We start from the raw sequence: 8,891 nt of genomic DNA, 5'->3' as shown, positions 1-8,891 counted from the left end.
CATCTCGTGGACCGAGCTTGAAGGCTCTTATGTTGGAATATAATTGGCCATCAATGTCCGTGTTCTTCATTGCATCAGGCTCCTCGTCTTCAAATCCATCTGGGAATTCATAGACTCCCTCTGACATCTTAACACACTTGTGACCAAATACAGTAACCTCTACTTCTAACCTCAACTCTAATGTACATCTATAGCTGTGTCTTCTCCCTGCAAAGTGCTGTGTCTGTGTGACTTTAGGTAGTGAAACTCTATATCAGTCAACCATTGTGAAGGGGAAATTGTGAAATTAGCACAACACTGGCCACCATGTGACTCCCACCAGCCTTAGTGTGATAATATACTACATGATATGACTCCCACCAGCCTTAGTGTGATAATATACTACATGATATGACACCCACCAGCCTTAGTTTGATAATATAATACATGATATGACTCCCACCAGTCTTAGTTTGATAATATAATACATGATATGACTCCCACCAGTCTTAGTGTGATAATATACTACATGATATGACTCCCACCAGCCTTAGTTTGATAATATAATACATGATATGACTCCCACCAGTCTTAGTTTGATAATATAATACATGATATGACTCCCACCAGCCTTAGTTTGATAATATAATACATGATATGACTCCCACCAGTCTTAGTTTGATAATATAATACATGATATGACTCCTACCAGCCTTAGTTTGATAATATAATACATGATATGACTTCATATCATGCTATATAAAGCATTTGTGAATTCATAGTGTCCCAATTTTGGATGTGCTAAAAATGATTTGGGATTCTGTTAATTGACATATAAACTACATATATCCTGACTGAGTTTACAGCACCACCAGCCTTCAAATGGAGAGCACATTATGGATCTCACTCTGTGACTGGTGGTGTAGGAGGAAGTTGACCCTAGACGATGATCTTGGGTCAGTTTTGCATTTCCACCACCTTGGGGTTGTCAGTGTTATTAGATTTTAAATGGGACTGATTTGTGACGTCAATATACGTGTGTGTTTTATGTGTGTACGTGTGTGTGTGTATTTGAGTATCAGTGTAAGTATATGTGAGTGTGTGGGTAGAGTCTAGTGAGTGTACATAGAGACAGTGCAAGAGAGTCAGTGTAAAAAAAAAAAAGGTGTCAATGTAAATACAGACATGTTTTTTTCAGATTTAAAAGGAGAATTGCCTTTTTTGGAACAAGAACCAAAAGTTTATTTGTATTTTTTTTAATGAAATTTTAAGATATATCTTCAGTGCTCCTGGAATGACATCTATGAACATGATTTGAAGCAATATGTAATTTGTTAACCTCTCTGGGCCAGTGGGACGCTTGCGTCCCACCTACTCAACAGCCAGTGGAATCCCGTGGCGTGATATTCAAATACCTTAGAAATGCTATTACTTCAATTTCTCAAACATATGACTATTTTACACCATTTTAAAGACTCTCATTAATCTAACCACACTGTCCGATTTCAAAAAATCTTTACAACGAAAGCAAAACATTAGATTATGTCAGAAGAGTACACAGCCAGAAATAATCAGACACCCATTTTTCAAGCTAGCATATAATGTCACATAAACCCAAACCACAGCTAAATGCAGCACAAACCTTTGATGATCTTCATCAGATGACAATCCTAGGACATTATGTTATACAATACATGCATGTTTTGTTCAATGAAGTTCATATTTATATCAAAAACCAGCTTTTTACATTAGCATGTGACTAGCATGTGACTAGCATTCCCACCGAAACTTCCGGTGAATTTACTAAATTACTCACGATAAACGTTCACAAAAAACATAACAATTATTTTAAGAATTATAGATACAGAACTCCTTTATGCAATCGCTATGTCCGATTTTAAAATAGCTTTTCGGTGAAAGCACATTTTGCAATATTCTGAGTAGATAGCCCAGCCATCACGGGCTAGCTATTTAGACACCCACCAAGTTTAGCCCTCACCAAAGTCAGATTTACAATAAGAAAAATTTGATTACCTTTGTTGTTCTTCGTCAGAATGCACTCCCAGGACTTCTACTTCAATAACAAATGTTGGTTTGGTTCAAAATAATCCATAGTTATGTTCAAATATCCTCTGCTTTGTTCGTGCGTTCAAGACACTATCCGAAAGCTAAAGAAGGGTGACGCGCCCGACGCGTTTCGTGACAAATAATTTCTAAATATTCCATTACCGTACTTCGAAGCATGTCAACCGCTGTTTAACCTCTATGGGCTAGGTGGGACGCTAGCGTGCCACCCGTGGTGCACTCCATCAACAGCAGGTGCATTTCAAGAGCGGCAAATTTGAATCCAAATAAATGTCAAAATTCAAATTTTTCAAAAATACAACTATTTTACACCATTTGAAAGATAAACATCTCCTTAATCTAACCACGTTTTACGATTTCAAAAAGGTTTTACGGCGAAAGCATAAATTTAGAGTATGTTAGGACAGTACATTTACAAGAGTTGTGTGTAATGTTTTGTCAAGTCAAAGACAGGGTCACCAAAACCATAAAACCAGCTAAAATGATGCACTAACCTTTTACAATCTCCATCAGATGACACTCCTAGGACATTATGTTAGACAATGCATGCATTTTTAGTTCTATCAAGTTCATATTTATATACAAAAACAGCGTTTTACTATGGCATTGATGTTGAGGAAATCGTTTCCCTCCAATAACCGGCAGTCAAGTCAGCGTCACAAATTAAATAATTAAAATTAGAAAACATTGGTAAAATATTATATTGTCATTTAAAGAATTATAGATTTACATCTTTTGAACGCAATCAACTTGCCAGATTTAAAAATAACCTTACTGGGAAATCACACTTTGCAATAATCTGAGCACTGCGCCCAGAAAAATACGCGTTGCGATACAGACTAGACGTCATGTTGGGGAGATCTAAAATCGAAAATACTATGTAAATAATCCATTACCTTTGATTCTCTTCATCAGATGTCACTTCTAGGTATCACAGGTCCATAACGAATGTAGTTTTGTTCAAAAAAGCTCATCATTTATGTCCAAAAATCTCCGTCTCGTTAGCACATGATGTAAGCCAGCCGGACTTCTCGTCATGAACGAGGGGAAAAAATATATTTACGTTCGTTCAAACATGTCAAACGTTGTATAGCATAAATCATTAGGGCCTTTTTTAACCAGAACATGAATAATATTCAAGGTGGACGAATGCATACTCTTTTATAACGTATTGGAACAAGGATACCCAACATGAACTCGCGTGCCAGGTGTCTAATGGGACATCATCGTTCCATGGCTCTTGTTCGGTCAGATCTCCCTCCAGAAGACTCAAAACACTTTGTAAAGGCTGGTGACATCTAGTGGAAGCAATAGGAAGTGCCAAAATATTCCTCAGCCCCTGTGTTTTTCAATGGGATAGGTTTAAAGTCAATACAACACATCAGGTATCCACTTCCTGTCAGAAAATGTCTCAAGGTTTTGCCTGCCAAATGAGTTCTGTTATACTCACAGACACCATTCAAACAGTTTTAGAAACGTTAGGGTGTTTTCTATCCAAAGCCAATAATTATATGCATATTCTAGTTTCTGGGCAGTAGTAATAACCAGATTAAATCGGGTACGTTTTTTATCCGGCCGTGCAAATACTGCCCCCTACCCCCAACAGGTTAATAACCTCATGGTGTTCCCTTCTATTTGTTCTTATGCAGCTGTGTACTTGTAGTGTGTCATTCATTGTCTCGCGATGTGTCCATCACATAACTACTGAAGTCAGAAAGCTACTACTGCATCTCAGAAAGTAAATACTGTAGGTTTTAAATTAATTCATGAATATGTTCAGAGAGAGAGATTTAATTGATGAAGATGTCTATATATCTTACATTTATAAATGAAATATCAGTGCCATCATCAAATTATCTCACCCTCATCAGCCCTTCCCCACTCTCTCACCTTGTTCTCTCTCTTCATTCAGGTTGTTGTAACTTGTCTGTAGCTGGTCTCTCTCTTTAGTCAGGGTGTTACTACTGGTCGGTTGCTGGTCTCTCTCTTTAGTCAGGGTGTTGTTTCTGGTCTGTAGCTGGTCTTTCTCTTTAGTCTGCTTGTAGTATCTGGTCTGTAGCTGGTCTCTCTCTTTAGTCAGGTTGTTGTATCAGGACTCAATGCAAATATTCCGGGCAGCCATTTGATTGCCTGTTCAGGAGTCTTATGGGTTAACCTCTCTTGGGTAGGTGGCAGTATTTTCACGTCCGGATGAAAAGCGTGCCCAAAGTAAACTGCCTGTTACTCAGGCCCAGAAGCTAGGATATGCATTTAATTAGAAAACACTCTAAAGTTTCTAAAACTGTTAAAATAATGTCTGTGAGTATAACAGAACTGATATGGCAGGCGAAACTCCGAGGACAAACCATCCCAAAAAAAACTAATTCAGCCTACCACTATTTTCAATGGCTGTCACTTTTATTATAAGGCGAAGTCCTCCCAGATTGCAGTTCCTAGGGTTTTCACTAGATGTAAACAGTCTTTAGAAAGAGTTTCAGACTGGTTTTTGGAAAAATGAGCCAGAAATGGTAGTTTTTCTAGGTGGCTCCCATTTTGGCTGTAGTGTTTCCAAGCGTGTGAATGAGAGCGCGTTCTTTGGTATTTCTCTCCGGTAAAGACAATAACGATTCTCCGTCTTAAATGTATCATTTATTTACGTATTAGGGTACCTAAGGTTTGATTATAAACGTTGTTTGACTTGTTTGGAAAAGTTTATTAGTAACGTTTGGATTCATTTTGTATGCATTTTGATGGAGGGAAACTGGGTGGATTATTGACTGAAGTGCGCCAGCTAAACTGAGTTTTTATGGATATAAAGGACAACATTATCAAACAAAAGGACCATTTGTGATGTAACTGGGACCTTTTGGAGTGCCAACAGAAGAAGATCATCAAAGGTAAGGCATTTATATTGCTATTTCTGACTTTCGTGGCACACCTGCCTGGTTGAATATGTTTTTCATGGTTTTGTATGCGGGGCGCTGTCCTCAGATAATCACATGGTGTGCTTTCGTCATAAAGCCTTTTTGAAATCTGACACAGCGGCTAGATTAACAAAAAGTTAAGCTTCATTTTGATGTATTACTCTTGTGATTTTATGAAAGTTAAATATTAATAATTCTGTAGATTGAATTTCGCACTCTGCAATTTCACCGGATATTGGCCAGGTGGGACGCTACCGTCCCACCTGCCCATAAGAAGTTAACCTGTTAGGGCTAGGGGGCAGCATTTGCACGTCTGAATAAAAAAATGTACCCGATTTAATCTGGTTACTAATCCTACCCAGTAACTAGAATATGCATATACTTATTATATATGGATAGAAAACACTCTAAAGTTTCTAAAACTGTTTGAATGGTGTCTGTGAGTATAACAGAACTCATTTGGCAGGCAAAACCCTGAGACATTTTCTGACAGGAAGTGGATACCTGATGTGTTGTATTACCTTTAAACCTATCCCATTGAAAAACACAGGGGCTGAGGAATATTTTGGCACTTCCTATTGCTTCCACTTGATGTCACCAGCCTTTACAAAGTGTTTTGAGTCTTCTGGAGGGAGATCTGACCGAACAAGAGCCATGGAACGATGATGTCCCATTAGACACCTGGCGCGCGAGTTCATGTTGGGTACCCTCGTTCCAATACGTTATAAAAGAGTATGCATTCGTCCACCTTGAATATTATTCATGTTCTGGTTAAAAAGGCCCTAATGATTTATGCTATACAACGTTTGACATGTTTGAACGAACGTAAATATATTTTTTCCCCTCGTTCATGACGAGAAGTCCGGCTGGCTTAGATCATGTGCTAACAAGACTGAGATTTTTGGACATAAATGATGAGCTTTTTTGAACAAAACTACATTCGTTATGGACCTGTGATACCTGGAAGTGACATCTGATGAAGAGAATCAAAGGTAATGGATTATTTACATAGTATTTTCGATTTTAGATCTCCCCAACATGACGTCTAGTCTGTATCGCAACGCGTATTTTTCTGGGCGCAGTGCTCAGATTATTGCAAAGTGTGATTTCCCAGTAAGGTTATTTTTAAATCTGGCAAGTTGATTGCGTTCAAGAGATGTAAATCTATAATTCTTTAAATGACAATATAATATTTTACCAATGTTTTCTAATTTTAATTATTTAATTTGTGACGCTGACTTGACTGCCGGTTATTGGAGGGAAACGATTTCCTCAACATCAATGCCATAGTAAAACGCTGTTTTTGGATATAAATATGAACTTGATAGAACTAAAAATGCATGCATTGTCTAACATAATGTCCTAGGAGTGTCATCTGATGGAGATTGTAAAAGGTTAGTGCATCATTTTAGCTGGTTTTATGGTTTTGGTGACCCTGTCTTTGACTTGACAAAACATTACACACAACTCTTGTAAATGTACTGTCCTAACATACTCTAAATTTATGCTTTCGCCGTAAAACCTTTTTGAAATCGTAAAACGTGGTTAGATTAAGGAGATGTTTATCTTTCAAAGGGTGTAAAATAGTTGTATGTTTAAAAAATTTGAATTTTGACATTTATTTGGATTCAAATTTGCCGCTCTTGAAATGCACCTGCTGTTGATGGAGTGCACCACGGGTGGCACGCTAGCGTCCCACCTAGCCCATAGAGGTTAACAACTTGTCTATTTTTTGTGTACATACAGGACTGTATCGTCTGCCTACATCTGCATGTTAACTTGTGGGCAAGCAGTGGTAGATAATTTATGTAAACGGTAAACAGAAGGGGGCCTAATACTGACCCTTGTGTGACCCCAATGTTATAGTAAAGAGTGTCCAACTGAGTGTCCCCCAGACGAACTCTTGACAGTTTCTCTTCAGTGCCACCTACGGTAAGGCACAGGAACAGACACAGGGCAGAGGTAACGATATCACAAGAACCTGGATAGCCTTAACATACACCTGTTAGACAGAAAACACAGTACATTGTTGAAGATGTCTGAGGCCATCTATGCTGAGGCAGATATGACCAATAAGGTCAAGTTTGGCAGAGGTGAGATGGTGGAGAGGATTGTGGACACCCTGAGAGATGATGAGAACAACACTAAGAGAGAAGAGACAGTAATAATGGACCAGGAGACCAGCACTCAGGTAACACACAAACACAAAGGTTTATTTGATGTATCTACAGAGCCTGGTAGCTCAGGGAAGAGACCCTTCCCAGTTTTTGCAGTGTGTCTGGGACTGCTGTGTATTCTAATGGCTGAGATCATAGGCCTGGCTGTCTACTGTGAGTTGGTGTCCAAATTCATTGCTTATCACCTAGTTGTAAGAAGTGTTGGTGATTAGGACTATTCACCTGTTGTTTTACCTAGTAACTATGTTGCATCCTAGTAACTGGTTGCATCACTGCCTGATACGGCAACCGCTTGGCTTCCGACCGCAAGGCACTACAGATGGTGGTGCATACGGCCCAGTACAGCACTGGGGCTAAGCTGCCTGCCATCCAGGACCTCTACACCAGGCGGTGTCAAAGGAAGGCCGTAGAACTTGTCAACCCAGCCATCCAAGTCAGAGACTGTTCTCTTTGTTACTGCATGGCAAGCGGTACCGGAGTGGCGAGTCTAGGACCAAAAGGCTTCTCAACAGCTTTTAACAAGTTAACTGAAGCTGTGGTACACATTTCTAAATGGATGACTAATTCTTGCCTATATTAAATATCGCCAAGACTGTTTGTATGTACTCCTCTAAGAAATCCATTGATTCTTCTCAACGAGCTGTTCTTGTTAACGGGGAGATTCTGAAAGTTGTCTAACTTCAGGTATCTCTGTGTCATTTTGGACTCCAACTTGACATGTAAGAAACAGGTGACGGTAGATTATCCAACATTACGTTTATAAGACCTTAACTTCCTCTGGAGAACGCCAAACTATATTGGCATGCTGTGATCTTCTCACATCTGAGATATTGCCTCACATATTGGTCACAAGCAGGAGCTACTCTTCTGAAATCAATTGAATCACTCTACAAACAAACACTTAAGATTTTTGATAAACCGAACAGTTACCACCATTGTCACATCATTCACAAACATAATTTATTCAGTCTGGACAGCTTTAAGCACCTCCAGGAGAACAAGGGCAGTAACTAGAGGTTGATTGCGTTGTACCTTTATTGAGACAGTAAATTCAGTCAATCGGCCTTCTCCGTTAGAGCTAAATGATATATGATGGAATGCAATGCCCATGGACCAGAGAAGCTGCACTCATTATTGTGCTTTTACATTTAACCTGTTGGGGCTAGGGGGCAGTATTTTCACGGCTGGATAAAAAAACGTACCCGATTTAATCTGGTTACTAATCCTACCCAGTAACTAGAATATGCATATACTTATTATATATGGATAGAAAACACCATAAAGTTTCTAAAACTGTTTGAATGGTGTCTGTGAGTATAACAGAACTCATTTGGCAGGCAAAACCCTGAGACATTTTCTGACAGGAAGTGGATACCTGATGTGTTGAATTACCTTTAAGCCTATGCCATTGAAACACACAGGGGTTGATTAATGTTTTGGCACTTCCTATTGCTTCCACTAGATGTCACCAGCCTTTACAAAGTGTTTTGAGTCTTTTACTGTGAGATCTGACCGAACAAGAGCCATGGAACGGTGATGGCCGATTAGACTCTGGCGCGCGAGTTCATGTTGGGTACCCTCGTTCCAATACGTTATAAAAGAGAATGCATTCGTCCACCTTGAATATTATTCATGTTCTGGTTAAAAAAGGCACTAATGATTTATGCTATACAACGTTTGACATGTTTGAACGAACGTAAATATATTTTTTCCCCTCGTTCATGACGAGAAGTCCGGCTGGCTTAGA

Source organism: Salmo salar, chromosome ssa08 (assembly GCF_905237065.1).
Source record: "Salmo salar chromosome ssa08, Ssal_v3.1, whole genome shotgun sequence".
In the NCBI taxonomy this organism is placed as follows: domain Eukaryota; kingdom Metazoa; phylum Chordata; class Actinopteri; order Salmoniformes; family Salmonidae; genus Salmo; species Salmo salar.
The sequence above is the reverse complement of the archived record's forward strand: the minus strand, read 5'-3'. Positions refer to the sequence as shown.